The sequence below is a fragment of the Oreochromis aureus genome, linkage group 3 (genome assembly GCF_013358895.1).
Source record: "Oreochromis aureus strain Israel breed Guangdong linkage group 3, ZZ_aureus, whole genome shotgun sequence".
NCBI lineage: Eukaryota > Metazoa > Chordata > Actinopteri > Cichliformes > Cichlidae > Oreochromis > Oreochromis aureus.
The window spans coordinates 69,633,474-69,657,407 of record NC_052944.1 but is presented as its reverse complement, the minus strand read 5'-3'; the positions used below and the strand labels follow the sequence as shown (position 1 = coordinate 69,657,407).

The 23,934-nt window shown below is 41.6% G+C and overlaps 1 protein-coding gene and 3 long non-coding RNA genes across 4 annotated transcripts in view; 3 read left to right on the top strand and 1 right to left on the bottom strand.

The window, feature by feature from the left end:
• Window positions 1-23,934, top strand: part of LOC116320178 (NLR family CARD domain-containing protein 3-like) — a 65,578-nt gene that overhangs the window by 21,175 nt on the left and 20,469 nt on the right. The gene's annotated exons all lie outside the window — the stretch shown is intronic.
• LOC120437442 lies at window positions 4,556-5,162 on the bottom strand. Its single transcript, XR_005611135.1, has 3 exons — window positions 5,029-5,162; window positions 4,790-4,923; window positions 4,556-4,630 (listed from the first exon to the last, which is right to left on the bottom strand). It is a non-coding gene; the product is annotated as an uncharacterized LOC120437442 (long non-coding RNA).
• Window positions 12,195-17,126, top strand: LOC120437441. Its single transcript, XR_005611134.1, has 5 exons — window positions 12,195-12,248; window positions 16,181-16,323; window positions 16,441-16,651; window positions 16,759-16,892; window positions 17,052-17,126. It is a non-coding gene; the product is annotated as an uncharacterized LOC120437441 (long non-coding RNA).
• LOC120437443 lies at window positions 17,624-18,923 on the top strand. Its single transcript, XR_005611136.1, has 2 exons — window positions 17,624-17,696; window positions 18,011-18,923. It is a non-coding gene; the product is annotated as an uncharacterized LOC120437443 (long non-coding RNA).

Sequence of the window (23,934 nt, the reverse complement as noted above, 5' to 3'; positions counted from 1 at the left end):
GCCGTTTTTTTCCGCCACTCGGCAGAAAACGCCGTTCAAAGATGCATAAAAGCGGCGTTTTTACGGCGTTCTGTGCCAGCTGTAACGGCGTTTAAAGCGGCGTTTTATTGAAATTATGCAGGGCACTCCCCATGGTTACCTCTTCCAATTACTTTCAACTCATTTCACCCAATCAAAGAAGAGGAAGTGCAGACCACACTAATGCATCACCGATTCACCTTGCTGCTAAGTGATTGCCTATTCAGTACCAGTGCTTGTCACAGTATTGAATTGTATTATAATCCCACTATGCATTTTGATGTTTAAAGCATGATCAAGCAAACAAACGACAGAATACTTTTTAATGAAACCTTAACTGTGTTACCTGTTATGGCAGCTAACAGGTAATGAGCAGAGCTAGCTCTCTATTTGGATACTCGGTGCATGGCTCTTTTGTTTGCGTTAGGGATCAGCTGTTAGCGCTGCGCCCTGCAGCTGCGCTACCGGCAGACAGACCCCTACGTCCCCAGTGAGGGAAGAGGCGGGGTGATGTCTCCCGAGAAGGACACCTTACACAGCATCTCTCCTTCCTGTAATCACTGTAAATGTGAGATCGTTCCCTGACATGATCGAGGAGCTAATGACGCTAACCAGGTCACAGTGGCAGTACCCCGACACTGCCCGGTACTCCCTCTGTGAGTAGACTGCCCGGCTTCCAGCTGCTGCGGGCGGACAAGACGAGAGACAGCGGTGAGAGGAAAGGAGGGGGGCTGGCAGTGTTTGTTAAAGACAGTTGTGGGACCCTGGGCACATCGCTGTGAAAGAACAACTCTGCAAAAACACAGACATTGAGCTATTAGCCGTTAGCATCCGTGGAGGCAGCCTGTGACTCTCTGTGGTCCGCAGACTGCAAACGCAATCTCCGAGAGCTCTTCTTCTAATATCAGGGGACTTTCATCATGTCTCGCTGGACTCCACACTGCCCACCTTCAACCAGTATGTGACCTGCCCCATCGTAGTCAATAAAACATTGTACTTAATGTATGCCAATGAAAAAGTGGCATACAGTTCATCACCTCCCTGCCCAGGGAAGATCTGATCGTAACCTAGTGTGCCTTGTCCCTGTGTGCAGCACTTAGTGTGGACGGAGCCACTAATCACCCACGCAGTGCAGAGATGGTCCGCGGAGGGCATATGAATAAATAATGAAAGCAAATAAATGACAGTATGTTTTTTCTGAAACAAACGGAGACCTTAACTTTTATCAAAATCCTTGTGTGTTCAGTTTAAAGTAATACCACTGTATAACAGCCCACAAATTTAATAATGTTAACAGTATCTCAGGAATATTTTGCCCCTTCAACATGAATTAAAAAAATAGATATGCAGTTTTGAATCAGACCTGCATGTTCGTTTCCTGAAAAGTGATGTAAATAAATAATCTCAAGAACATGAAATAATTGTTTCCATGTAAACTGGAGTTGTCCTTGTCAATGTCATCAGAGTACTCTGGATGTCTTACATGAATTTGAAACAGAGAGTGGCACATGACAGCGTTGCACATAACATAACTAGTTTACCTGTATGACATGAATTAAAAAAAAAGAATCCATGTAACTTGGTTATGGCTTCTTTCTGATAATTGTAGATACAAATCGGCTGCAGTGTGCATTATCTTGACAAAAGTATAAGATACTGAACCCGCTGATATGATGTGGTGGAGGAATACAAATACCTGGACACCCACATATATACATTTGCTGGACTGGAAGATCAAAACAGAGGCTGTACACAAGAAGTGGATGTGTGCACCAAAATGTTAATGACAGGTGTTCTGTCAGGTCAGGTGAGTGCAGTGCACTTTAATGTGTTCTTCTTGGATCAGGAGAGCAAGCTCTGTGATTGGCCGCGCTTCAGAAGCTGTGGTGGAGAGGAAGTGAGTGAACAAACTGCCAAGCATCATGGATATTCCTCTCAATCCACCTCACCAGGTACTTCTCTAAAAGTGTGACTCAGGTCTGTTGCCCCAAAGGATACAGGAAATGCACTGATTTCCATAACAGAATCGTGTCTGTTTAAGGCTCCATGATGATAACTTTCCTGTGAGCGTTTGAAGATAACTGACATCATGGCTTTTAGCCTCATTGTTTCTGCAAAGAGATTTCTCCAGTCACTGAATCTTTTGATAAAATATATTTTTAGGCCTCTAGAGGATGGAATATTTTAAGTCTTTGCAACTTTACACTTGGGAACATTATTCTGAAATTGTTGCACAATTTGTTAATGGAGTTTTTTTGCAGATTGATCGACCTCTGCCCACATTTCCTCCAGAGCAACTCTGCTTCTCTAAGATGCTCTTTTAATATCTAATCATGTAACTGACCTGTTACTTTTAAAATATCCCTGCAGCTGCTTCTTTTTAGTACCACTTTTTCCAGCCTTCTCTTGCCCCATCCCAACTGTTTTGAAACATATTGCTGCCATCAAATTAAAATGGACTTATTTTTAACGACGTAGTCTCGGTGTAAACATTTGACATGTTTTCTGTGTTCTACTGTGAACAAACTTTGCCTTTGACATTTGCAAATCACTGCTTGCTCTTTTTTTATTCACATTTTACACTCGAGTCCAGTATTTTCAGAACTATGTTTGTACAAAGCAAAACATAATGTGCTCAATAATGTTAACACTTTTTTCTCTGCTGTGAACTGTCACAACATCAAACACACGCTAAACCACTTTATATCTACCACACTATACTGAGCCACTTTATTTTTTAATTATTTACTGTCACTGCTTTATAGTTGTATTTATCAAAATCAACAGCTGTAACTTTTAGATTAATCAAGTTGACTTTATCGAGATTCAGTTTCAGTTGTAAACTTTCCATTTCACAACTTCCATCTTACACACTTTAAAAATCACTCAACATTTTTTATTGTCAGTGTCACACAGCTCGTTCTTGTATCTCCACTACTCAATGTTACATAGTAAACACGTATTATAACTTTTCACATTATATGTATCCAGTCACCTAGATATTTTGAAGTCTTTCCACTTGCTGCTATTATGTTTCAGTCAATAATTGAACTGTCTCAGTGATATGTGGAGTCCAGAAAGTATATTAAGCCAGTGATGAGTTCAATACCATGACTCCCTCTGGTGCCACTTAGTGGATTACATAGTTCTACTAGGAGGCTGCCTCGGACAAAAATCTGTAATGGGCTCAAGTGTCTCTCTGTCCGCAAGCCATGATTGTTCCACTGTTGAGTGAAGTCTTTCAAATCTCTGTTGATCCTTGGGAGATAGATGTAATGGAGAGCCCAAAGGTGCATTTCATTGTCAATGTCAATGATGCCTTCCTCCTCCAGGTGGTGAAATAAATCACAGTAGACATTGGTCATTCCTCGCCACAGATCACCTCAGAGCCTCTCAGTTCTCTGATTATGGGTACTCCTTCCTCTTAGGGCACTTCCACGATCAAAGCCTCTGAAAATGTTCATCATCAGGCAGACAGCATTGTTTTCCCCACCTCTGTCCGTCCGGACCCTCCAGGGTACACCATAGGATACACGGCTCTGATGATACTTGATATAAACGGTACTGCTACGGTTGTTGTTTGAGGCATGAAGGAAGACCACAAGACGACTGTATCCATCAATAGCACCATCAATGACTATCCTCCACCTAAAACCGTGGTCCATAAGAAGAAAAATATTATTTCTGCTTTGTTATTGAAACAATAGAAAACACACTCTTAATTGATTTACATGTGACTATTGCATGTCAAGTTTGAATTTTGCTCTGTATGTTGCTTGCGCTGTCTGTGTTCTCTCCTCTTCCCCTTTAAACATAACCAGTTGTGTTAGAGGACTGCCCATCCCAGGGCCTGGCTCTATTGGACGTGTCTTACTGTTTAACAATTATATTTGATGTAATGCTGAATTTCACTTTGGTCAAAATAGGTGTTCAGACAAAAGACAAATCAATGTGCTTGGTTACCTTATCAGCTTGTGATTTCCAGCAATGTGCCACAATGAGTTTGGACCTGCAACCTGATATGTTCTTCGTTCTGGTCTCCATAAAACTGCTCTAAGGGCAGCTGCTCCAGGATTCATCCGTAACATGCTTGCTCAAACCCTCCTTCGCTGTACACGTAGTCCACGTACTACTCGCAGGGGAGGCTCTGACAGCCTCAGGACCAGTTTGTTCATTGCCAGCGACAATGTCCTGCACATGTTCATCCAAGGCACTGTCAGTCAGTTCCGCATACATTGATGCACGGGTGAAATGATACTGTCTGAAATCAGACAAAAAAAACACGAGTGATTTATCACTACCATAACAACACACTTCATTACTTGACTAGTGGTGCACATTCAAATATACTAATGTTTACAATTTCACAATACCATTTAATTTGAATAAACAGTGAGTGTGTGTCACAAAGAAATGAAAGTCACACTGGTTTGAAAAGTCACTGACCGCAGAGCGTCTTCAAATTGTGCGAAGTGAAACATTCAAAATATCAGCCATCTGAGGTGCAGTGAATCCACATGACTTCAGGAATGAAAGCTGTTCCCAGTGATAAGGTAAAGGGATCTACCTCTACCTCTGTTGAAAACCACTGGTGCCTGGTATCCAAAACAGCCTGAAAATATATAAGCGTTTGGTAAATAGGTAAAGGCACCCCATATATCAGGTAAATATATCAGGTAAATAGGTAAATATTTGGAAAATAGGTTAAGACAGAGTCATAATTTATTTCACACTGTTGGTGAGTCAAGGAATCGACACAATATGTGCTTACCTTGTTGCCCATGCTGAGTAGACAGTTCGACATCCTGAATCAATTCAGCCAAGTCACGCAGAAGTTGATCTGCTGCAGTTACATTGATCAGTCTTCCTCTTGCCCACTGAAGGCTTCTCTGCATTGTCTCCAACCTCAAAGATATCAAAAAAATTACTTCTTAATTCATGTTATATTTTCAGGCCATATTCCTTAAACATTTTAAATGTTAAATGTTTTCGATCTTGCTTTGATCATACCTCCTTAACGCTAACTGTAGCACATCTGGCCCAACATCGTCCATCAGCAGCTGCCGTGTACAGTCATTAAGAATGTTCTTGCACCTTGAGATGAAAATCCTCCAGGCCATACTTTGTAATGGTCTGGTTGAGTCTAACTATTTTTCCACAGTGCCTGCTCTACTTGGGGTGCTGGCTGCTCTACTTCATCACTCCACCGAGGATCACCACCTGAGACAAATCAAGCCAGCTGTATTTAAGACCACCGTTCACAACCAGTCTTTGCCATATTATCTGTTAACCTATGTTAGTTATTGGCCTCACGTTGCTCAAAGCTCTAGTACTTACCTCTCTGTTCATGTCTTCTTAGTTACTTCCTGGACAACCTTTCACACTACATAATAGCCTCACTCCCCTGGACACGGATCTCCATTTGCTCCTCAACAGCTGATAACCTCTCACTCCTTTTTATCCATTCGTGCATTACTCCACCTGCAAACAAGTAAGACTGTTCAGACTGCCTATTTGGATCTTTTCTGAACTTCTTCCAAGACCCTCCTGACTCTGCTCCCTCTGTTGCAGTACCTGTAGAGGCTACGCCTACACTTGAAGCCACTGAAGTGTTTGGTGGCAGGGGTGAGGCAATGTAACTGTTATGAATGAAACTTGTAACAGCCCAACTCAATCTATACTTGTCTTGTAGGGTTAAGATTGTTTTGTATTCATCAGTTTTATTTGCTTGTCTTTGTCCAATGTCATTGATCATAACAGCACAGAGTTTACAAACTGCTTGTTCTGACCAAAACACCTGGCTTGAGTTACGTTTATCTTAAATACATTTCCATAAACACACCATATGTAAAAACACAAAAGGTGACCCGTAGCAGCACACATAAGGTAACAACACAAAAATGGGTCGCACAGTGCCGCTCCACCATCAACTCTCACACCACTGTTTCACTTGCCGAGCTCCAGCAGCCACAGATCATGTTACTGTTCCCTCTAGTATGAACGACCGTAGTCCATGTTCATAGTATTTTGCTCCTAGTTGTAGAACTCAAAGTTAACATTCACGCATTCTAGCCTTGTTTTTAATTTTACCTTTTGCATCACATCACTTGTCTGTTTTTTTCTATTTTATTACTATATTTCTATTTCTATTGTACAGCACTTTACAAACACACCTGTTAGACCAAAGTGATATATAAATAAATGATGATGATGATGATGTAAAGAACATTTTCTGTTAACTTCACTCTGAGCCTGTGCTCGAATCTGCTCCTGAGTGCACTTCATGTTTCTCGTTGTTTAAGGAAGAGAGTTCAATTTTAGTCTTAGTCATTCACAGTGAGACGATAGTTGTAGGACATAACCTGCTTGCTGGTGTTTTTTCATAGACAAACTTGGACTATATTAGGAATCTATATATTACTGTGATCCTACAAAGACAAGAATTTCAATTATTACTTTCAACAGGTTTATATATTTAAATAAATCAAAAATTCCATGTTAGTCTTATGAAAAATGTGACTGAGCACTTTTGGAAACAATCTGTCATCACTTTAAGTATTGAGACTGTGAACAGTTACAGAATACATCTGAAATAAATGTCAGATTCTAACAGGTTATAGTTCTGTTAATAGAGCTTTTGAATCTACTCTTCATACATATTCCTATCTTTAATAACAGTATGTCAACGATGTCAACCAATATTTTCATATTTCAAACACACACCCAAGTTAAAAATTTGAATCTCCACATCTTCTACTCTGCATATCTGAAAAATCAGTTTTGATAATGTTACAATTCCATTGTCAAATGTTCCCATCTATGTTATTCATCTTTGTTTATTTTAAATGCTGTCATTAGTTTTTATTTTTTTTCCTACTTATTAACAAAATGAACATGGTCTACATTGTTTTGTTCACTTGAATAAAACAACATTCAATAAAACAACCAGACCAGACCAGTGGCACTAACCCCGGTGGTGATGAAGTGTTTTGAGAAACTTGTGCGCTGTCACATCATAGCAGCCCTACCTTGCAACCTCGACACACACCAGTTTGCCTACAGAGCAAAACCGATCGACAGAGGGCGCCATAGCAACAGCACTCAATGCAGCATTAACACATCTGGAGAAGCAAGGAAACTATGTGCGTATGCTCTTTGTGGATTATAGCTCTGCATTTAACACCATTCTCCCATACAAACTGGATGCTAAGCTAAAAGACTTGGGGCTGCCCCACAGCACCTGTAAGTGGATTAATAGCTTCCTCACCGACCGCAGACAGAGAGTGAGAGTGGGATGTCACACATCTCCAGCCCTAAATTTGAGCATTGGGTCGCCACAGGGCTGCGTGCTTAGTCCACTGCTCTACTCGCTTTACACACATGACTGCATCCCGCCCACCAGAACAATACCATCGTAAAGTTCGCAGACGACACTACTGTGGTGGGGCTTATATCGGGGAGGCGAGGTCTGCCTATAGAGATGAGGTGGGCGGCTGTCTTCATGGTGTAAGGATAACAACCTTCTTTTAAACACGAAAAAGACTAAAGAACTCATAATCGACTACAGAAGACATAAGACAGAAATTCAACCATTAATCATCAACGACGACTGTGTGGAGAGGGTGACAGACTTCCGCTTCTTGGGAGTCAGCATAGAGGGAAACTTATCCTGGAGTGTGAACACCTCTGAGCTACTGAAAAAGACACAACAGAGACTGTACTTTTGAGAGTACTCAGAAAGAACAACATCACACAGAGACTGCTGGTGTCCTTTTATAGAGCCTCCATCGAAAGCATACTAACGTACTGTATAGGCATCTGGTACGCTAGCTGCACAGTGGCTCAGAAGAAAGCACTACAGGGAGTAATCAACGCTGCCCAAAGGACAATCGGCTGCCCTCTCCTCAAACTGGAAGACCTACACAGTTCTCGCTGCCTCAAAAGAGCCCATAACATTATAAAAGATATTTCACATCCTGGACATTCCATGTTCGAACTGTTGCCTTCAGGTAAGCGGTACAGAACCATATACACAAGGACTAACAGACTCAAACACAGTTTCTACCCAATTGCAATATCCTGTCTTAATGCTACTAAAAGTAGATGACGTTCACTGCCCTTGCTGTCAGTTGAAGACATGTTTTGTTGGATACACTAACATAATTGACCGAGTGTTTGATTGTTATATCACCTAAGGACGTATGTCAAGTGACTGCATGTCAAGTGACTGCATGTCAAGTGACTGTATGTGGCATTAGGCCTGGATCGCTTTGGGTGCATTTATTGTATGAGTAGGTTGTATTTTATTTATTTTTCTACAGTATTTATAACATAGTTTTTTATAACATAGTTTTTTAAGTATTTATTTCTGTGAATGTTGCATCGATCAGAGACATCTCTCAATTTCATTGTACTTGTAACAATGACAATAAAGAATATTCTATTCTCTATTCTATTCTATTCTATTCTAACATTTTTGTATCGTACTCTGGGTTCTTGAAGACCACGCTGTCTTTTAACTTTATTTTCTGCATATACTGTTCTTTACTCTTTGAGGCTGTTCTCCTGCCATTCTGTGTTCCTAGTGCAAAGTCTGCATTTCTGTGTCCTATCTTTAGTTGGTTACTGCTTTATATTGTTGACCTCTAGTCTTTTGTGCACTTGCTTTTGCTTCCGCTGGTCATACTTGTTTGATTCAATTCACCTGTGTCTTGTTTCTCCCAGCTCGTCCTCTCTCCCTAATCAATATTATTATCTCTCTTCACTGCGGTTGCCGCACTCATATTTAAGGTCAGTTTTCAGTTCATGGAGTTTGTCTTTCAGTCTGCAGTGTCGGGTTTACTGATAGCTTAACAGTCTCATGTGGCTCTTTGTATACCCCACTGTATTACTAAATCCTGGTATTGTAGATACAACTATACATGCGTTTAAAAAGGCACATGCGTGCTTATAAGGATGAACATCAAAAGCTGAAAATTCGGAACATCTGTCACGATCTAATTCAGATGAGTTTACTGAAATTGCAACTTGGTGTTGCACTATGACTTCATGGTTTGACAGTCTGTTAATCCTGCTTACTGGAAAAAGGCTCTTGGGATAATTACTCGGCTGTAGAGATAAATGACTAAGTTTCTCCCATTGAACATATTGTATTATATGCAGCACTTACGCACAACCTCACCGGAAAAATCAAAAAGAGCCACGTAATCAATGGTGGCCGAGGCGACGGCAAGGCTAAGGCTAGCTTTGTAACGAAATATAACAAAAGTATGAAACGAAAATGTGTTCTTTGTTGCTGGACTGTAAGATGAAAGTAGACACAATTTCGGGCTCCTACATTTTGTCCGAAAATGTAAATTAATGAGTTTTTTACTGTACTGGAAATAAGAATAGAAGAAAATGTATTCATTCTTACCTTATACTAATCGTGGTGAAGACCAGTGCAGTGCAGGAACTGATGCCTTCTCGGTTGAATTCGCTGAGTAAGCGTAATGTCCGCTCTACTGTACAAGACTGGTGAATGGTTACCTGGAGGGATGTACCACTGTGAAAGGGTGCTACGGAATAGTCCAAGTGATCGCTGCTTTAATTTCCCGGTCAACTATACATAAATTTGCGTCGACATGAAATAAAAAGCATTCTGTCATTTATTTGCTTGATTATGCCCTCATGAAGCATCTCTGCACTGCGTGGGTGATTAGTGGCTCCGTGCATACTAAGTGCTGCACACAGGGACAAGGCACACTAGGTTACGATCAGATCTTCCCTGGGCAGGGAGGTGATGAACTGTATGCCACTTTTTCATTGGCATACATTAAGTACAATGTTTTATTGACTACGATGGGGCAGGTCACATACTGGTTGAAGGTGGGCAGTGTGGAGTCCAGCGAGACATGATGAAAGTCCCTGATATTAGAAGAAGAGCTCTCGGGAGATTGCGTTTGCAGTCTGCGGACCACAGAAGTCACAGGCTGCCTCCACGGATGCTAATGGCTAATAGCTCAATGTCTGTGTTTTTGCAGAGTTGTTCTTTGACAGCGATGTGCCCAGGGTCCCACAACTGTCTTTAACAAACACTGCCAGCCCCCTCCTTTCCTCTCACCGCTGTCTCTCGTCCTGTCCGCCCGCAGCATCTGGAAACCGGCAGCTCCACACTCATGTCCGGAGTTTGCGGTGTTAGCCAGGACTCCGTTAGCATCATAATGCTACACTGCGGTAGCGCAGCGCTAATAACCCGATCCCTCAAGTAAACAAGCGACCCATGCGCCACAAAGTTAAGGTCTTGTTACAGAAAAAAGCATTCCGTCGTTTGCTTGTTTCATCATGCTTTAAACACATCAAAATGCATAGTGGGTAACAAGCACTGGTACTGAATAGGCAATCACTTAGCAGCAAGGTGAATCGGTGATGCATTAGTGTGGTCTGCACTTCCTCTTCTTTGATTGGGTGAAATGAGTTGAAAGTAATTGGATGAGGGAACCATGGGGGAGTGCCCTGCATAATTTCAATAAAGCGCCGTTTTAAACGCCGTTACAGCTGGCACAAACGCCGTAAAAATGCCGTTTTATGCCTCTTTGAGCGGCGTTTCCTTCCAGTGGCGTAAAAAGCGGCGTTTCCGTGTGTCTTTGAGCGCCGCTTTTACGTCACTCGGATGGTGCGTTCAGGCGCCATGTGAGTCGGAAAAAGCGGCGTTTGTCGAAACAAACGCCGTTTTTCGGCGTTTGAATAATTAAGCGGCGTTTTTCGCCGTTTCTTAATCAACGGGTTAGAAAAGTGGCGATTTATGGCACTGATGGCTTGCCATACTCACAGACACATAACGTGTATGGTAGTCCATTCTCTATGGCAAGCCATCAGTGCCATAAATCGCCACTTTTCTAACCCGTTGATTAAGAAACGCGCGAAAAACGCCGCTTAATTATTCAAACGCCAAAAAACGGCGTTCTGTTTCGACAAACGCCGCTTTTTCCGACTCATGGCGCCTGAACGCACCATCCGAAAGTGACGAAAAAGCGGCGCTCAAAGACACACGGAAACGCCGCTTTTTACGCCACTCGGAAGGAAACGCCGCTCAAAGAGGCATAAAACGGCATTTTTACGGCGTTTGTGCCAGCTGTAACGGCGCTTTAAAACGGCGTTTATTGAAATTATGCAGGGCACTCCCCATGGTTCCTCATCCAATTACTTTCAACTCATTTCACCCAATCAAAGAAGAGGAAGTGCAGACCACACTAATGCATCACCGATTCACCTTGCTGCTAAGTGATTGCCTATTCAGTACCAGTGCTTGTTACCCACTATGCATTTTGATGTGTTTAAAGCATGATGAAACAAGCAAACGACGGAATGCTTTTTCTGTAACAAGACCTTAACTTTGTGGCGCATGGGTCGCTTGTTTACTTGAGGGATCGGGTTATTAGCGCTGCGCCACCGCAGTGTAGCATTATGATGCTAACGGAGTCCTGGCTAACACCGCAAACCCGGACATGAGTGTGGAGCTGCCGGTTTCAGATGCTGCGGGCGGACAGGACGAGAGACAGCGGTGAGAGGAAAGGAGGGGCTGGCAGTGTTTGTTAAAGACAGTTGTGGGACCCTGGGCACATCGCTGTCAAAGAACAACTCTGCAACAACACAGACATTGAGCTATTAGCCATTAGCATCCGTGGAGGCAGCCTGTGACTCTCTGTGGTCCGCAGACTGCAAACGCAATCTCCGAGAGCTCTTCTTCTAATATCAGGGACTTTCATCATGTCTCGCTGACTCCACACTGCCCACCTTCAACCAGTATGTGACCTGCCCCATCGTAGTCAATAAAACATTGTACTTAATGTATGCCAATGAAAAGTGGCATACAGTTCATCACCTCCTGCCCAGGGAAGATCTGATCGTAACCTAGTGTGCCTTGTCCCTGTGTGCAGCACTTAGTATGCACGGAGCCACTAATCACCCACGCAGTGCAGAGATGCTTCATGGAGGGCATAATCAAGCAAATAAATGACAGAATGCTTTTTATTTCATGTCGACGTGCAATTTATGTATAGTTGACCGGGAAATTAAAGCAGCGATCACTGGACTATTCCGTAGCACCCCTTTCACAGTGGTACATCCCTCCAGGTAACCATTCACCAGTCTTGTACAGTAGAGCGGGACATTACGCTTACTCTCAGCGAATTCAACCGAGAAGGCATCAGTTCCTGCACTGCACTGGTCTTCACCACGATTAGTATAAGGTAAGAATGAATACATTTTCTTCTATTCTTATTTCCAGTACAGTAAAAACTCATTAATTTACATTTTCGGACAAAATGTAGGAGCCCAAATTGTGTCTACTTTCATCTTACAGTCCAGCAACAAAGAACACATTTTCGTTTCATACTTTTGTTATATTTCGTTATAAAGCTAGCCTTAGCCTTGCCACGTTGCCGCCCGCCACCATTGATTACGTGGTCTCTTTTGATTTTTCCGTGAGGTTGTGCGTAAGTGCTGCATATAATACAATATGTTCAATGGGAGAAACTTAGTCATTTATCTCTACAGCCGAGTAATTATCCCAAGAGCCTTTTTCCAGTAAGCAGGATTAACAGACTGTCAAACCATGAAGTCATAGTGCAACACCAAGTTGCAATTTCAGTAAACTCATCTGAATTAGATCGTGACAGATGTTCAATTTTCAGCTTTGATGTTCATCCTTATAAGCACGCATGTGCCTTTTTAAACGCATGTATAGTTGTATCTACAATACCAGGATTTAGTAATACAGTGGGTATACAAACAAAGCCACATGAGACTGTTAAGCTATCAGTAAACCCGACACTGCAGACTGAAAGACAAACCCATGAACTGAAAACTGACCTTAAATATGAGTGGCAAATCCGCAGTGAAGAGAGATAATAATATTGATTAGGAGAGAGGACGAGCTGGGAGAAACAAGACACAGGTGAATTGAATCAAACAAGTATGACCAGCGGAAGCAAAAGCAAGTGCACAAAAGACTAGAGGTCAACAATATAAAGCAGTAACCAACTAAAGATAGGACACAGAAATGCAGACTTTGCACTAGGAACACAGAATGGCAGGAGAACAGCCTCAAAGAGTAAAGAACAGTATATGCAGAAAATAAAGTTAAAAGACAGCGTGGTCTTCAAGAACCCAGAGTACGATATACAAAAATGTTAGAATAGAATAGAATAGAATAGAGAATAGAATATTCTTTATTGTCATTGTTACAAGTACAATGAAATTGAGAGATGTCTCTGATCGATGCAACATTCACAGAAATAAATACTTAAAAAACTATGTTATAAAAAACTATGTTATAAATACTGTAGAAAAATAAATAAAATACAACCTACTCATACAATAAATGCACCCAAAGCGATCCAGGCCTAATGCCACATACAGTCACTTGACATGCAGTCACTTGACATGCAGTCACTTGACATACGTCCTTAGGTGATATAACAATCAAACACTCGGTCAATTATGTTAGTGTATCCAACAAAACATGTCTTCAACTGACAGCAAGGGCAGTGAACGCCATCTACTTTTAGTAGCATTAAGACAGGATATTGCAATTGGGTAGAAACTGTGTTTGAGTCTGTTAGTCCTTGTGTATATGGTTCTGTACCGTTTACCTGAAGGCAACAGTTCGAACATGGAATGTCCAGGATGTGAAATATCTTTTATAATGTTATGGGCTCTTTTGAGGCAGCGAGAACTGTGTAGGTCTTCCAGTTTGAGGAGAGGGCAGCCGATTGTCCTTTGGGCAGCGTTGATTACTCCCTGTAGTGCTTTCTTCTGAGCCACTGTGCAGCTAGCGCACCAGATGCCTATACAGTACGTTAGTATGCTTTCGATGGAGGCTCTATAAAAGGACACCAGCAGTCTCTGTGTGATGTTGTTCTTTCTGAGTACTCTCAAAAGTACAGTCTCTGTTGTGTCTTTTCAGTAGCTCAGAGGTGTTCACACTCCAGGATAAGTTCCCTCTATGCTGACTCCCAAGAAGCGGAAGTCTGTCACCCTCTCCACACAGTCGTCGTTGATGATTAATGGTTGAATTTCTGTCTTATGTCTTCTGTAGTCGATTATGAGTTCTTTAGTCTTTTTCGTGTTTAAAAGAAGGTTGTTATCCTTACACCATGAAGACAGCCGCTCCACCTCATCTCTATAGGCAGACCTCCTCTCCCCGATATAAGCCCCACCACAGTAGTGTCGCTCTGCGAACTTTACGATGGTATTGTTCTGGTGGGCGGGATGCAGTCATGTGTGTAAAGCGAGTAGAGCAGTGGACTAAGCACGCAGCCCTGTGGCGACCCAATGCTCAAATTTAGGGCTGGAGATGTGACATCCCACTCACTCTCTGTCTGCGGTCGGTGAGGAAGCTATTAATCCACTTACAGGTGCTGTGGGGCAGCCCCAAGTCTTTTAGCTTAGCATCCAGTTTGTATGGGAGAATGGTGTTAAATGCAGAGCTATAATCCACAAAGAGCATACGCACATAGTTTCCTTGCTTCTCCAGATGTGTTAATGCTGCATTGAGTGCTGTTGCTATGGCGTCCTCTGTCGATCGGTTTGCTCTGTAGGCAAACTGGTGTGTGTCGAGGTTGCAAGGTAGGGCTGCTATGATGTGACAGCGCACAAGTTTCTCAAAACACTTCATCACCACCGGGGTTAGTGCCACTGGTCTGGTCTGGTTGTTTTATTGAATGTTGTTTTATTCAAGTGAACAAAACAATGTAGACCATGTTCATTTTGTTAATAAGTAGGAAAAAAAATAAAAACTAATGACAGCATTTAAAATAAACAAAGATGAATAACATAGATGGGAACATTTGACAATGGAATTGTAACATTATCAAAACTGATTTTTCAGATATGCAGAGTAGAAGATGTGGAGATTCAAATTTTAACTTGGGTGTGTGTTTGAAATATGAAAATATTGGTTGACATCGTTGACATACTGTTATTAAAGATAGGAATATGTATGAAGAGTAGATTCAAAAGCTCTATTAACAGAACTATAACCTGTTAGAATCTGACATTTATTTCAGATGTATTCTGTAACTGTTCACAGTCTCAATACTTAAAGTGATGACAGATTGTTTCCAAAAGTGCTCAGTCACATTTTTCATAAGACTAACATGGAATTTTTTTGATTTATTTAAATATATAAACCTGTTGAAAGTAATAATTGAAATTCTTGTCTTTGTAGGATCACAGTAATATATAGATTCCTAATATAGTCCAAGTTTGTCTATGAAAAAACACCAGCAAGCAGGTTATGTCCTACAACCATCGCCTCACTGTGAATGACTAAGACTAAAATTGAACTCTCTTCCTTAAACAACGAGAAACATGAAGTGCACTCAGGAGCAGATTCGAGCACAGGCTCAGAGTGAAGTTAACAGAAAATGTTCTTTACATCATCATCATCATCATTTATTTATATATCACTTTGGTCTAACAGGTGTGTTTGTAAAGTGCTGTACAATAGAAATAGAAATATAGTAATAAAATAGAAAAAAACAGACAAGTGATGTGATGCAAAAGGTAAAATTAAAAACAAGGCTAGAATGCGTGAATGTTAACTTTGAGTTCTACAACTAGGAGCAAAATACTATGAACATGGACTACGGTCGTTCATACTAGAGGGAACAGTAACATGATCTGTGGCTGCTGGAGCTCGGCAAGTGAAACAGTGGTGTGAGAGTTGATGGTGGAGCGGCACTGTGCGACCCATTTTTGTGTTGTTACCTTATGTGTGCTGCTACGGGTCACCTTTTGTGTTTTTACATATGGTGTGTTTATGGAAATGTATTTAAGATAAACGTAACTCAAGCCAGGTGTTTTTGGTCAGAACAAGCAGTTTGTAAACTCTGTGCTGTTATGATCAATGACATTGGACAAAGACAAGCAAATAAAACTGATGAATACAAAAACAATCTTAACCCTACAAGACAAGTATAGATTGAGTTGGGCTGTTACAAGTTTCATTCATAACAGTTACATTGCCTCACCCCTGCCACCAAACACTTCAGTGGCTTCAAGTGTAGGCGTAGCCTCTACAGGTACTGCAACAGAGGGAGAGCAGAGTCAGGAGGGTCTTGGAAGAAGTTCAGAAAAGATCCAAATAGGCAGTCTGAACAGTCTTACTTGTTTGCAGGTGGAGTAATGCACGAATGGATAAAAAGGAGTGAGAGGTTATCAGCTGTTGAGGAGCAAATGGAGATCCGTGTCCAGGGGAGTGAGGCTATTGCGAGTGTGAAAGGTTGTCCAGGAAGTAACTAAGAAGACATGAACAGAGAGGTAAGTACTAGAGCTTTGAGCAACGTGAGGCCAATAACTAACATAGGTTAACAGATAATATGGCAAAGACTGGTTGTGAACGGTGGTCTTAAATACAGCTGGCTTGATTTGTCTCAGGTGGTGATCCTCGGTGGAGTGATGAAGTAGAGCAGCCAGCACCCCAAGTAGAGCAGGCACTGTGGAAAAATAGTTGTGACTCAACCAGACCATTACAAAGTATGGCCTGGAGGATTTTCATCTCAAGGTGCAAGAACATTCTTAATGACTGTACACGGCAGCTGCTGATGGACGATGTTGGGCCAGATGTGCTACAGTTAGCGTTAAGGAGGTATGATCAAAGCAAGATCGAAAACATTTAACATTTAAAATGTTTAAGGGGAATATGGCCTGAAAATATAACATGAATTAAGAAGTAATTTTTTTGATATCTTTGAGGTTGGAGACAATGCAGAGAAGCCTTCAGTGGGCAAGAGGAAGACTGATCAATGTAACTGCAGCAGATCAACTTCTGCGTGACTTGGCTGAATTGATTCAGGATGTCGAACTGTCTACTCAGCATGGGCAACAAGGTAAGCACATATTGTGTCGATTCCTTGACTCACCAACAGTGTGAAATAAATTATGACTCTGTCTTAACCTATTTTCCAAATATTTACCTATTTACCTGATATATTTACCTGATATATGGGGTGCCTTTACCTATTTACCAAACGCTTATATATTTTCAGGCTGTTTTGGATACCAGGCACCAGTGGTTTTCAACAGAGGTAGAGGTAGATCCCTTTACCTTATCACTGGGAACAGCTTTCATTCCTGAAGTCATGTGGATTCACTGCACCTCAGATGGCTGATATTTTGAATGTTTCACTGCACAATTTGAAGACGTCTGCGGTCAGTGACTTTTCAAACCAGTGTGACTTTCATTTCTTTGTGACACACACTCACTGTTTATTCAAATTAAATGGTATTGTGAAATTGTAAACATTAGTATATTTGAATGTGCACCACTAGTCAAGTAATGAAGTGTGTTGTTATGGTAGTGATAAATCACTCGTGTTTTTTTGTCTGATTTCAGACAGTATCATTTCACCCGTGCATCAATGTATGCGGAACTGACTGACAGTGCCTTGGATGAACATGTGCAGGACATTGTCGCTGGCAATGAACAAACTGGTCCTGAGGCTGTCAGAGCCTCCCCTGCGTAGATACGTGGACTACGTGTACAGCGAAGGAGGGTTTGAGCAAGCATGTTACGGATGAATCCTGGAGCAGCTGCCCTTAGAGCAGTTTTTATGGAGACCAGAACGAAGAACATATCAGGTTGCAGGTCCAAACTCATTGTGGCACATTGCTGGAAATCACAAGCTGATAAGGTAACCAAGCACATTGATTTGTCTTTTGTCTGAACACCTATTTTGACCAAAGTGAAATTCAGCATTACATCAAATATAATTGTTAAACAGTAAGACACGTCCAATAGAGCCAGGCCCTGGGATGGGCAGTCCTCTAACACAACTGGTTATGTTTAAAGGGAAGAGGAGAGAACACAGACAGCGCAAGCAACATACAGAGCAAAATTCAAACTTGACATGCAATAGTCACATGTAAATCAATTAAGAGTGTGTTTTCTATTGTTTCAATAACAAAGCAGAAATAATATTTTTCTTCTTATGGACCACGGTTTTAGGTGGAGGATAGTCATTGATGGTGCTATTGATGGATACAGTCGTCTTGTGGTCTTCCTTCATGCCTCAAACAACAACCGTAGCAGTACCGTTTTATCAAGTATCATCAGAGCCGTGTATCCTATGGTGTACCCTGGAGGGTCCGGACGGACAGAGGTGGGGAAAACAATGCTGTCTGCCTGATGATGAACATTTTCAGAGGCTTTGATCGTGGAAGTGCCCTAAGAGGAAGGAGTACCCATAATCAGAGAACTGAGAGGCTCTGAGGTGATCTGTGGCGAGGAATGACCAATGTCTACTGTGATTTATTTCACCACCTGGAGGAGGAAGGCATCATTGACATTGACAATGAAATGCACCTTTGGGCTCTCCATTACATCTATCTCCCAAGGATCAACAGAGATTTGAAAGACTTCACTCAACAGTGGAACAATCATGGCTTATGGACAGAGAGACACTTGAGCCCATTACAGATTTTTGTCCGAGGCAGCCTCCTAGTAGAACTATGTAATCCACTAAGTGGCACCAGAGGGAGTCATGGTATTGAACTCATCACTGGCTTAATATACTTTCTGGACTCCACATATCACTGAGACAGTTCAATTATTGACTGAAACATAATAGCAGCAAGTGGAAAGACTTCAAAATATCTAGGTGACTGGATACATATAATGTGAAAAGTTATAATACGTGTTTACTATGTAACATTGAGTAGTGGAGATACAAGAACGAGCTGTGTGACACTGACAATAAAAAATGTTGAGTGATTTTTAAAGTGTGTAAGATGGAAGTTGTGAAATGGAAAGTTTACAACTGAAACTGAATCTCGATAAAGTCAACTTGATTAATCTAAAAGTTACAGCTGTTGATTTTGATAAATACAACTATAAAGCAGTGACAGTAAATAATTAAAAATAAAGTGGCTCAGTATAGTGTGGTAGATATAAAGTGGTTTAGCGTGTGTTTGATGTTGTGACAGTTCACAGCAGAGAAAAAGTGTTAACATTATTGAGCACATTATGTTTTGCTTTGTACAAACATAGTTCTGAAAATACTGGACTCGAGTGTAAAATGTGAATAAAAAAGAGCAAGCAGTGATTTGCAAATGTCAAAGGCAAAGTTTGTTCACAGTAGAACACAGAAAACATGTCAAATGTTTACACCGAGACTACGTCGTTAAAAATAAGTCCATTTTAATTTGATGGCAGCAATATGTTTCAAAACAGTTGGGATGGGGCAAGAGAAGGCTGGAAAAGTGGTACTAAAAAGAAGCAGCTGCAGGGATATTTTAAAAGTAACAGGTCAGTTACATGATTAGATATTAAAAGAGCATCTTAGAGAAGCAGAGTTGCTCTGGAGGAAATGTGGGCAGAGGTCGATCAATCTGCAAAAAACTCCATTAACAAATTGTGCAACAATTTCAGAATAATGTTCCCAAGTGTAAAGTTGCAAAGACTTAAAATATTCCATCCTCTAGAGGCCTAAAATATATTTTATCAAAAGATTCAGTGACTGGAGAAATCTCTTTGCAGAAACAATGAGGCTAAAAGCCATGATGTCAGTTATCTTCAAACGCTCACAGGAAAGTTATCATCATGGAGCCTTAAACAGACACGATTCTGTTATGGAAATCAGTGCATTTCCTGTATCCTTTGGGGCAACAGACCTGAGTCACACTTTTTAGAGAAGTACCTGGTGAGGTGGATTGAGAGGAATATCCATGATGCTTGGCAGTTTGTTCACTCACTTCCTCTCCACCACAGCTTCTGAAGCGCGGCCAATCACAGAGCTTGCTCTCCTGATCCAAGAAGAACACATTAAAGTGCACTGCACTCACCTGACCTGACAGAACACCTGTCATTAACATTTTGGTGCACACATCCACTTCTTGTGTACAGCCTCTGTTTTGATCTTCCAGTCCAGCAAATGTATATATGTGGGTGTCCAGGTATTTGTATTCCTCCACCACATCATATCAGCGGGTTCAGTATCTTATACTTTTGTCAAGATAATGCACACTGCAGCCGATTTGTATCTACAATTATCAGAAAGAAGCCATAACCAAGTTACATGGATTCTTTTTTTTAATTCATGTCATACAGGTAAACTAGTTATGTTATGTGCAACGCTGTCATGTGCCACTCTCTGTTTCAAATTCATGTAAGACATCCAGAGTACTCTGATGACATTGACAAGGACAACTCCAGTTTACATGGAAACAATTATTTCATGTTCTTGAGATTATTTATTTACATCACTTTTCAGGAAACGAACATGCAGGTCTGATTCAAAACTGCATATCTATTTTTTAATTCATGTTGAAGGGCAAAATATTCCTGAGATACTGTTAACATTATTAAATTTGTGGGCTGTTATACAGTGGTATTACTTTAAACTGAACACACAAGGATTTTGATAAAAGTTAAGGTCTCCGTTTGTTTCAGAAAAACATACTGTCATTTATTTGCTTTCATTATTTATTCATATGCCCTCCGCGGACCATCTCTGCACTGCGTGGGTGATTAGTGGCTCCGTCCACACTAAGTGCTGCACACAGGGACAAGGCACACTAGGTTACGATCAGATCTTCCCTGGGCAGGGAGGTGATGAACTGTATGCCACTTTTTCATTGGCATACATTAAGTACAATGTTTTATTGACTACGATGGGGCAGGTCACATACTGGTTGAAGGTGGGCAGTGTGGAGTCCAGCGAGACATGATGAAAGTCCCCTGATATTAGAAGAAGAGCTCTCGGAGATTGCGTTTGCAGTCTGCGGACCACAGAGAGTCACAGGCTGCCTCCACGGATGCTAACGGCTAATAGCTCAATGTCTGTGTTTTTGCAGAGTTGTTCTTTCACAGCGATGTGCCCAGGGGTCCCACAACTGTCTTTAACAAACACTGCCAGCCCCCCTCCTTTCCTCTCACCGCTGTCTCTCGTCTTGTCCGCCCGCAGCAGCTGGAAGCCGGGCAGTCTACTCACAGAGGGAGTACCGGGCAGTGTCGGGGTACTGCCACTGTGACCTGGTTAGCGTCATTAGCTCCTCGATCATGTCAGGGAACGATCTCACATTTACAGTGATTACAGGAAGGAGAGATGCTGTGTAAGGTGTCCTTCTCGGGAGACATCACCCCCGTCTCTTCCCTCACTGGGGACGTAGGGTCTGTCTGCCGGTAGCGCAGCTGCAGGGCGCAGCGCTAACAGCTGATCCCTAACGCAAACAAAAGAGCCATGCACCGAGTATCCAAATAGAGAGCTAGCTCTGCTCATTACCTGTTAGCTGCCATAACAGGTAACACAGTTAAGGTTTCATTAAAAAGTATTCTGTCGTTTGTTTGCTTGATCATGCTTTAAACATCAAAATGCATAGTGGGATTATAATACAATTCAATACTGTGACAAGCACTGGTACTGAATAGGCAATCACTTAGCAGCAAGGTGAATCGGTGATGCATTAGTGTGGTCTGCACTTCCTCTTCTTTGATTGGGTGAAATGAGTTGAAAGTAATTGGAAGAGGTAACCATGGGGAGTGCCCTGCATAATTTCAATAAAACGCCGTTTAAACGCCGTTACAGCTGGCACAGAACGCCGTAAAAACGCCGCGTTTTATGCATCTTTGAACGGCGTTTTCTGCCGAGTGGCGGAAAAACGGCGTTTCCGCAGTGTCTTTGAACGCCGCTTTTACGTCACTCGGATGGTGCGTTCAGGGCGCCATGTGAGAGTCGGAAAAACGGCGTTTGTCGAAACAGAACGCCGCTTTTTTTCGGCGTTTTGAATAATTAAACGGCGTTTTTTACGCCGTTTCTTAATCAAACGGGTTAGAAAAGTGGCGAATTTTGGCACTAATGGCTTGCCATAATTCTCCCTGCAGCACGGACTACACTGCCCATCAGGCTACATGCTTTAGAGCTATGCCTGTAGCATTCTGCCTTTAGCTTAGCACAACAACAACAAAAAAAGCTCTCTCACCCAGGAAACACGCAGAGAGAGAGCGCGCACCCTGTAACCATGGCAACCGTGCGCTGCCGCCTGGAACAACAGAACGTAGCTGTCAAACAAACCCAAACAATCCTGACCCGCGACAATATGAAACAGGGAAGTACCGCCGTGTATTCCATTTATTTCAACAAAGTAACTGTATTCTGAATACCACCTTTTTAAACGGTAACTGTAACGGAATACAGTTACTCATATTTTGTATTCTGAATACGTAACGGCGGTACATGTATTCCGTTACTCCCCAACACTGGCTGTACATAATCGCCTGTGAACAACTAAATCAGTGGTTCTTAACCTTGTTGGAGGTACCGAACCCCACCAGTTTCATATGCGCATCCACTGAACCCCTCTTTGGTGAAAAATAAAATATGATTTTTTTCAAATTCAAGACATAGATATGTTTTTTACTGGTGCACAAAATGAGCCGTGCATGTCACGGTGGAGGCTCTGCCGAGCCCCTGAGACCGACTCACCGAACCCCTAGGGTTCGATCGAACCCAGGTTAAGAACCACTGAACTAAATGAATCCATTTTGTAATAAGGCTGTAACATGACAACATGTGGAACAAGTGAAGTGCTTTGAATACTTTCAGGATGCTCTGTGTGTTTTTGTTTGTTGCCTTACTGCTTTTAAAATGTTTAAAATGATTTTTTACATATGTTTGGTTAAAGTATAAGGATGTAAATCTCAGAGGTTAATGTTGGACTGCAACAGGCAATCAAATATTAAATAAAATATATTCATGGGTTTAAACTCAGACTTTTCTTATTGTCTAATCATATTTGACTGAGTTTTTTTTACAGTCACCATCAGCTCCTCACAGTGAAGAAGATCAAAAGTAGATACAAGCAGCAACATGTGTGTTTGTCCCACAAAATAAAACAGCAAAACAAACACACAAAAACCACACTTTATTTATGTTTAGAAGGACTTTAATTAAGTTGATCAAAACACATAGCTGTAGGTGACCATTTTTATTTATACCTTTTATTCAGAAACATTTTTATACAACAAAATAAAAAAGAAAACAAAATATTATGAGCCAATGGGAAGACAAATATATGCACGCATATACATCTGCACCTACATGCATAAATACATATGTACATGTTAGTATTGCAAGTTCTATGTATTAAAGAATGTTGCCACAGTTATGACGCCCAGCCATTTTCTCCAGCGTCTCCTTCCCAAGTCCCCCTGAAGTCGCAGGGTAAAAGTCATACAGTCCAACATTTCAAATGTTACGAAAATGCTTTTAAAAAGAGTTCCATGTCCTCTGTAAAGTGAAAATCAAAGAGGAAGAAGTCCCTCTACCCAAACACACTGCAGATGACAGGCCAGGCAAACATCTGTTTGAATGCCTCCTCATCATGTGATCATTTCAAAAAAGACTAAGACCACAGTGAGGGCATTTCATTTTCATGGACTTTCCATAAGCCGCAGTTTCATTTAGCACAGTGGGTAGAACACATGAATGTTCTACCGAAGATTCAGAAAATGGTTTAGATGCTGAAGACAAAACATCGAGAGGGAGATGGGGCTCCACGGAGAGTGCAGTGGGGAGCAGTCCTCATAGTGGTGGCTGACCTGGCATTGAAGAATGCTGACATGACAATAAATGCCTTGCCATATCCCCACGCAGTATGATTGCCATGTTACAGACAGGGCAGTGAAAGTGTCCTGTCGTCCTACATGGCAGCCTGCACCAGCAGGGTACGTGTTTCCGGTTACTGTGGAGGTCGCAATATAGCGCTCCACAGTGACTGCAGCCAGACCCTTCTCACAAATTGTTGTGCTAGCCCTTCCATGTTGTGAAGTTTTAACTACTCTTTGAGCCTTCAATTTAACAATACCAGCAGACTAGGGGATTTTATGATTTAAACTAGCTAATCTCAAGTGATTTAAATTACATTAGCTAACCT